This window comes from Salmo salar, chromosome ssa10, assembly GCF_905237065.1.
Source record: "Salmo salar chromosome ssa10, Ssal_v3.1, whole genome shotgun sequence".
Classification (NCBI taxonomy): Eukaryota; Metazoa; Chordata; class Actinopteri; order Salmoniformes; family Salmonidae; genus Salmo; species Salmo salar.
The window spans coordinates 76,622,165-76,630,920 of NC_059451.1; the positions used below are offsets into that span (position 1 = coordinate 76,622,165).

The following is an 8,756-nucleotide window of genomic DNA, read 5'->3' on the forward strand; positions in this document are numbered from 1 at the left end:
GGGGCGGTACTGTCACGCCCTGACCTGAGAGAGCCTTTTTATGTCTATTTAGGTTTGGTCAGGGTGTGATTTGGGTGGGCATTCTATGTCCTTTTTTCTATGCTTTGTATTTCTTTGTTTTGGCCTGGTATGGCTCTTAATCAGGGACAGCTGTACATCGTTGTCGCTGATTGGGAGTCATACTTAGGCAGCCTGTTTTCCTTTGGGGTTTGTGGGTAGTTATTTTCTGTTATGTACGTTTTGTGACCTGACAGAACTGTTGGCTGTCGTTCATTTTCTTGTATTGTTTGAGGTGTTTCTTATTATTAAATCATTAATATGAACACTCACCACACTGCGCTTTGGTCCCCTTCTTCTACAGACGACAAGCGTTACACAATCTCCTAAGCAACTTTGCAATATTATGTTTTTTGGTGTGTTATTTCTCTCAAATATATTTACAGTACCAGTCAAAAGTTTGGACACACCTACTCATTCAACATTTTTATTTTTTTACTATTTTCTACATTGTAGAATAGTATTGAAGACATCAAAACTATGAAATAACACATATGGAATCACGTAGTAATCAAATAGGTGTTAAACAAATCAAAATATATTTCTTCAAAGTAGCCACCTTTTGCCTTGATGTACTTTGGGTGGTGGACCATTCTTGATACATACAGGAAACTGTTGAGGGTGAAAAACCCAGCAGTGTTGCAGTTCTTGACACACTCAAACCGGTGCACCCTCCACCTACACCATAGCCCATTCAAAGGCACTTACATCTTTTGTCTTGCCCATACAATCATCTCTCAATTGTGTCAGAGCTTAAAAATCATTCTTAAACCTCTCTCCTCCCCTTCATCTAGACTGATTGAATTGATGGAAGTGGATTTAGCAAGTGACATCAGTAAGGGATAATAGCTTTCACCTGGATTCACCTGGTCAGTCTATATCATGGAAAGAATTTTAGTACACTCAGTGTATCTGGGGAAGGGTATGAAACAATTTCTAGAGTGTTGAGTTTCCAAGAGCACAGTGGTCTCCATTATTGGGAAATGGAAAACATATGGAACTAATCAGACTCTGTCTAGAGCTGGCCATCCGACCAAACTGAGCAACCGGGCAGGAAGGCAAGAACCCAATGACTACTCTAAGAAAACTACAGAGTTCCTTGGCTGAGATGGGTGAAACTGCCAGAAGGACAACAATCTTTACAGCACTTCACCAATCTGGGCATTATGGGAGAGAGGCCAAACGGAAGCCACTCCTGAGAAAAAGGGACATCACAACATGCCTGGAGTTTGCAAAACGGCACGTGAAAGACTGAGATCATAAGGCAAAAGACTTTGTGGTCTGATGAGACACAAATGTAACTCTTTGGCCTGAATGCAAAACTCTATGTATGGAGAAATCCAAGCACAACTCATCATCTGTCTAACACCTTCCCTACCGTGAAACATGGTGGTGGCAGCATCATGCTATAGGTATGCTTCTCAGCAGCAGGGAGTGGGAGACAGGTAAGGATAGAGGGAACAATGAATGCAGTCAAATACAGGCAAATCCTTGGTGAGAACCTGCTTCAGAGTGCAAACAACCTTAGACTGGGGCACAGATTTACATTCCAACAGGACAATGCAGCCAAAGCAATGCTGGAATGGTTTTAGCACCAGAATGTGAAAGTCCTTGAGTGGCCCAGCCAAAGCCCAGACTTGAATCCCATTGAAAATCTGTGAAAAGACTTGAAGATTACTGTTCACCGCTGCTCCCAATCTAACTCAACAGAGCTTGAAAAAATCCCAAATCCACATGTGCAAAGCTGATACACACATACCCAAGATGATCTATCTTCTTAATTCCAAGCATAGACGCATTGGGGAAGACACCCTGGTTCCTGTTTTTACAGTATTTGGTATGACTCGGACAGGGATCAAACTCCCAACCTTTGGACTGACACTCCAACTACAAGGCCACTGAGTTGGTCAAAATAAATACTGCAAGTTAACTTAATACCTGTGGTTTCAACGAAGGGGTGCGATGCAAGGGGACATTTTTTTCATTATTGAAGTATCAGTCATCAATATAGCTAGAAATCCAATTATTTAAACTAAGCACTGGCCACTATATCCTCTATATCAGGATAATGGTGGAGGAAACATTATGAAGTGTGCATGACATTGTATTGTTAGTGTAGGGACAGTGACTTATGCTGCCACTCCAGTCCATTTTGCCATAGGCATACCTCAGTTAATTTGCTTTGTGAAAACCCTGAGAGCATGTAGGGAAGAAATCTTGCTTCACTTTGTAATTTCCTCTATGATTTTGTATAATTTTATGCATAACCAAATCGCTTGAGTGCAATGTGGAGCCCCACACTATCTTTGGTACATTAGGGCCGTGGCAAATCGCAGTGAATTTGGAACGACCCTGATTACATTTAAAAGCTTTATCTGTGTATGGAGAAGATCCGTCACACTCTAACTCCTGTAATGTTGGGTCATCATAGGACTTAACACAACTGTGGCAGGGCTGGTATTTAATTGAATTAAGGCTCAGTCAGACAGTGAGATCTGCCTCACGCCACAGTATTCTCCACTTCATTTACATCTTTTGCGTGTCTAATATCAACCTGAGAAACAGCTTGGCATCTTAAGAGAGAGTTCATTCACTGAAATAAACGTCACACAGTCAGAGAATACAGAACATATAATCCCTTGATCAAATGAAGAAAGAGCTCTAACTCAAACAGATGGTAGGAAGTTGGCAGTTTTTTTCCACTGTGCAATTTCATATACCGAATTTAATACATGTATATGGAGAAATAGTTAATATTGTAACACGTTTGCGTCTCAGAGAGAGAGAGAGAGAGCACCACCTTGTAAATGTACAGCAGTGGTGTAAAGTTCTAGTTAAGTACTTTTTTGGGGTGTATCTGTTGGTGTATCTATTGTGTATCTATCTGGTGTATCTATTTTCTATTTTTCATTATATTTTTCTATTTATTTTTTTACCCCTTTTTCTCCACAATTTTGTGGTATCCAATTGGTAGTTACAGTCTTGTGTCATGGCTGCAACTCCTGTACGGACTCGGGAGAGGCGAAGGTTGAGAGCCGTGCGTCCTCTGAAACACAACCCAACTAAGCCGCACTGCTTCTTGACACAATGCCCACTTAACCCGGAAGCCAGCTGCACCAATGTGTTGGAGGAAACACCTAGCGACCGTGTCAGCGTGCACTGCGCCCGGCCCAGGAGTTGCTAGTGCGCGATGGGACAAGGACATCCCTACCGGCCAAACCCTCCCCTAAATCAGACGACGCTGGGCCAATTGTGTGCCGCCCCATGGGTCTCCCGGTCACGGCCGGCTACGACAGAGTCTGGAATCAAACCCAGAATCTCTAGTGGCACAGCTAGCACTGCGATGCAGTGCCTTAGACAACTGCACGTCTCGGGAGGCCCACTCTATTTCTATTTTTGACTACTTGTACTTTTACTTCACTATATTCATAAAGAAAATATTGTACATTTTACTCCATGCATTTTCCCTGACAACCCAAAGTACTTGTTACATTTTGAATGCTTATGAAAATTTTGAAATTCACGCACTTATCAAGAGAACACATGGTCATCCCTACTGCCAATGTTCTGGCAGACTCACTAAACACAAATAATAATGTCTGAGTGTTGGAGTGTGCCCCCAAAAAATGGTGCCGTCTGCTTTTCTTAATATAAGGAATTTGAAATGATTTATACATTTACTTTTGATACTTAAGAATATTTTAGCAATTACATTTACTTTTGATACATAAGTATATTTAAAACGAAATACTTTTTTACTTTTACTCAAGTAGGATTTTACTGGGTGACTTTCACTTTTATTTGAGTAACTTTCTATTAAGTTATCTATACCTTTTTATCATAATTGGGTACTTTTCCACCACTGATGTACAGTATCTGCAGTTAGAAATATTGGTGAGTAGTCAAATAGTAAATAGTAATTTCACTACAATTTGCAGTAGCTTGGTGGTAGTTGAACTAAATTCAAATCTAAGTAATGTTTTCAGTATTTCATTATTATTTTTTGCCATGTAGAAGTGTAGATAACTACTGGAACTACACACTACCTTTTGCAAAAATAAAATGTGGGTGATGTAAGCAATCATTTTCTTTCTTTTTGTGGCATCAGACCTGACTAATTCTAACTAGAAACATTGTTTTTGGTTATACGTGGCTAAATTACACATTATGTTAATACACGATCCAAAGTGATCTGTTCTTGCAATTTGTAGTCTGACATTACAGATTTACAAATTATTTTCACAAAGTAGTTTGGATGTAGTGAACTACTTTTTCAAAGTAAACTATATTTTTCTGAAGGGAAGCTTTAGTGTAGCTTAACGTCTTCCAGTGTGACCTAATTGGTAGCTTGCTCAAGCCACAAAGTTTACTGAGTCACACATACAGTGGGGTCCAAAATGATTGACATCCTTGATAAAGATGAGCAATACTGACTGTATAAAATAAATAATTACAATACTGAGCTATATTGTATGATAAAAAAGTAATATGTTTTTTCTTACCAGAATTACAGATAATTCTAAATGAATTGTGAATAATGATGAGTGAGAACATTACAGAGGGTAAAATATCATACCCCCAAGACATACTAACCTCCCCTGTTATTGGTAATGGTGAGAGGTTAGCATGTCTTGGGGGGTATGATCGTTGACCCTATGTAATTTTCTCACTCATCATTATTCACAATTCATTCAGGATCCACATTCATGTAAAAGTGTTTAGAAACATATTATATTCTTATTTACAATAAAAGTGACTCCAAAATGACACAATACATTATTTACCATTCATTTCTATTGGACACAAAATAATGTGAAACACAATCAAAACGAACTGAAAATGCATCCATCAAGTTTGTAGTGTAACAACTTCATGTAGTCATTGCATGCTATAGTAATATGGGACCAATTACTACACTTTTGACTACTTTATTTATAAGAATCTTGAGGGGTGTCAATAATTTTACCCTTATCTTTTTGAGAAAAAAAATATATTACTTGCTGAATGAAATCTCTTTCTTAAACAATTTTCTTAGTATAAAATAAAATAAAAAAATTGCATACAATATAGCTTAGTATTTGAATTATGTATTTTATGCAGTCATTATTGCTCATCTTTATCAAGGGTGTCATTCATTTTGGACCCTCTGTAGATGTAAGATGCTACATTGAGTTGCCTGAATTGATGGGATGGCCATTTTATAGATGGTGGCTGTCACCACCAACACATTGCTTACACAAGCAGAAGGGCTCTCATTGCAGAGCCAGATGTAGCGTGTCGTTATGGATTCTCTGCTCCCCTGATGGCTGTTGTGTTCCTATCGATTCTCAGGTCTCCTGACGATAGCGGGGAAAGACTCTCCGGAAAGAGAGAGGGGATGGTGTGTGAGCTGCTTCCCATGGTCAATCGTCACCGCCTGTGTGGATCATACGTTGTCTTATCCTCAGCTGTCCGTCCATTGTCCTGTGCAACAGAGTGAAATCACATAAAATCTACGGTGCCAAAGGCCCGGACTCCGAATACAGGAGCTGGAGCTAAACATCGAACCGATGGACTCTGCAATACTGTATTATTCTGTGGGAGACCAAACGTATTTTTCAGTTGAATTTGAATAATTCCAAAGTGGGTCGTCTTGAACTTCTGGATATGACCCAGGACGAGATTCTCTTTTGGAGTTTTCACCTGGCAACTCCTCTGTAGTGTTTTTACAGAATACAGACCAAAGTTAAAAACCATGTTATGGAGGACACAGTGGACTATGGGATAAGGGGTTTAGAGACTTATTAAAGTTGATAAAACATGCAATCCTGTATTCCCACTCACGCTTTGATAGACATACACACAAATGTACACATGGTGACTTATTTCGCAGAGTAATTGTGTACAAATGAATGACAATAACTGGATGGTAAAAGAAAGTCAAAGGACATTGTATAATTTGTCAATGACATTTATTTTAGACTACTAAACTGTACTTGTGTACTCACTGCTCTATTTTGAACATTCATTAAATCAGATTTACATTTTCCATTGCTATATTTTGAAAATTTGCAGTCAGCATGGCTGGTTATAGTGAAACAAGCAAATCATTTCTCACCAGGAAAGAAGAGGAGGAAAAGAGTAAATCCGACATATCTGTTTGGGGGAAAGAAACATTACATGTATTTTCAAAAGCCTAAAGTTATATATTTAACAGTTTTATATGTTGTATCTTTGTAGAAAACCTTAGTTAGCACTGGAAATGTGGTCACATTGCCAATCATAAACTGTGCATACACAATGAGCTATGTCCTTAAGCTACTGGTCTGTCTTGTTCATTTGAACAAAGTCAAGTGGCTCTGCCTTTTCATTCTGTTGAATTATTTTTTCATCATAAAATCAACTATTTAACATAAAATGAGGTGGAAAGTACAATATTAAAGCAACCAGACAATAGTACAGAACCCGTTTAAGAAGAAAGGTTATATTTTCTACATTTGTAGCCCACAGTTACCTTTGTGAAAATGTTGCACAATTTCAGGTTTTAATTTTCAAACCACCTTTACTACTTTAAACAACCAAGCTACTGCCATATTTAATGGAAGGGGGAGACACAATGAGACATTTCATGATTCTCAAACTGGTGACTACAAAGTTTGCAACTAAAGCTCAGAAAGTTATAACTTTATGTACATTTCAGCAAGTTAACTTTACGATAGCCAATGGGGGAGGGAAGCTCTCGAGCTAGTAAGCTTTAAACCTGCTGGATAAGCTACCACCAACATGCTGTTTTGCATGCTGTTCAGAAGAAACACCACTGAAGGTAGTGAGCCATGTGAGCACCCTTTTAGCAGTGCAAACCTAGTGTTGGGATTATGCCATAGCAGTTCAGAGTATTCTTCTTTGATCATAATTGGTTCAATATTAGCAACAAATACAAATAGTATATGGGCCAATTTTATCAGAGAGACTTCATGGGAATATAATTTGAATAGCTAAACGTTGATTTACATCATCCTACAGTATGCACCAGGCAAAAATGGATTTCATTAATTGTTTCCTTGTTAATTCAACTGACATAATCTGGTTGCATCAATGTGGCTGGCTGGTAGAATGTGCAAAAATGCGTGTGTCTTAATAACATACAGTACATCGTATGCATGGTATATGTTCGCAATATTTCCCTCTTAAATATTTTAAGGCTGGAAGAACTCTTGAACAACAATTCATGAGTATAGTATTCTGTTCTCAAATGGATATTTAAAGGGAGGTTGAACAGACTGATTTCTCCTCTGTTTTCTTCATCATCATTAAGAAAAATGTGATTTGCGCCTTAGGAGTGTGATTTGATGTGGGTGTGTTATGTTCTCTATACAATGTGCAAGTGACGCGTCAATTTTACTTCTGCTAAGAAGGAGCCTCAATTTTGCATCGTCAAAGTCATGAAAACATGGCCATTCAATATATATAAAATTGTATAGGTGTTTCTGAGTGAATTAACTTACCATATGCCGTTTTTTCAAAGTATTTCATTAGAACTTTACACGAACGATAAATATTTCTACAAATCTGTCTTAGATTTTTTTCTAAATACTGGCTGGAAACATTCAGTAAATAAAAACCTGACTAATCTAATAAAAAACACATGAAATGGCCTATAACTAACAACTCTGACCGTTCTGTAAATCCTCAGCTCGAGCGGGCACGCTCCGGAATGTTATGCAGCAGGAGACTTTCCTAACTTTCTGCGATGTGTCTTATTTCTTGAGTGTCAAATATTTTGATAAAGGCATCCGGTACAAATATTAATACAATTTTATGTACAGACAGGTCCAAAATTATTGGCACCCTTGATAAAGATGAGCAAAAAAGACTATAAAATAAATAATACAAATACTGAGCTATATTGTATGCTCAAACAAATGGGACAATTATATTATGTTATACTAATGCAATTGCTCAGAGAAAGATATTTTGTTTAACAAGTATTACAATAATTATTTTTAAAGATGGGGATCAAAATTATTCTCAATACTCCAGCGCCCTAACCTTGCAAGGATAACAACACTGAGCCATTTTCATTTTTTTTGCTGAGATTGGAGAACACATTGGGAGGCATCTTAAACCATTTCTCCATACAAAATCTTTCCAGATGCTTGATATCCTTCGTCTCTGCTTATGTACAGCCCTCTTCAATTCAAACCACAGGTTTTCAATGGGGTTCAAGTCCGGAGACTGAGATGGCCATTGCGAAATGTTGATTTTGTGGTCAATTAACAATTTCTTTGATGTGTGCTTGGTTCGTTGTTTTGCTGGAAGATCCATTTGACAGTTGTGTTTGTGATGCTAACGTTAGCTCACGAATGTGAGGATTTTAAATGTTTAAAAAAACCAAAGCTCTTTATAAATAACAAGTCTTGTTCTTTCAACATAACATTGGAGACAATGTATTGTATCTATATCTCGTTCGTTGTCTCATGTCAATCAAACAAGTCCCGAGGCAGTGCGTGCTAATGACAATTGCGTAATTCTGCTGTCTGTAAAGAAATGGGCGAGCTGTAAGTTGATTCTGCTGCTACGATTGGATAGTGTGTAGCTGTGCAGCATGCTCAAATCATTTGGGTGCTGCCAGCTGCCCTGGGGGCACAGGGGCGTGATTGATATCCAAACCCAATGCTAAAATATCCAAGGAAATTGGCATCATCATTAATTTCCTAAAT

The 8,756-nt window shown here is 38.2% G+C and overlaps 1 protein-coding gene across 1 annotated transcript in view; it reads left to right on the forward strand.

The window, feature by feature from the left end:
* The window catches only part of LOC106561036 (chemokine-like protein TAFA-5), a 148,387-nt gene extending 141,981 nt beyond the window's left edge, over positions 1-6,406 (forward strand). The window contains exon 5 of the mRNA XM_014124602.2: positions 5,389-6,406. The gene's annotated coding sequence lies outside the window, so the exon portion shown is untranslated. The remainder of the gene's footprint in view (positions 1-5,388) is intronic.
* Positions 6,407-8,756: the final 2,350 nt, after the last annotated feature.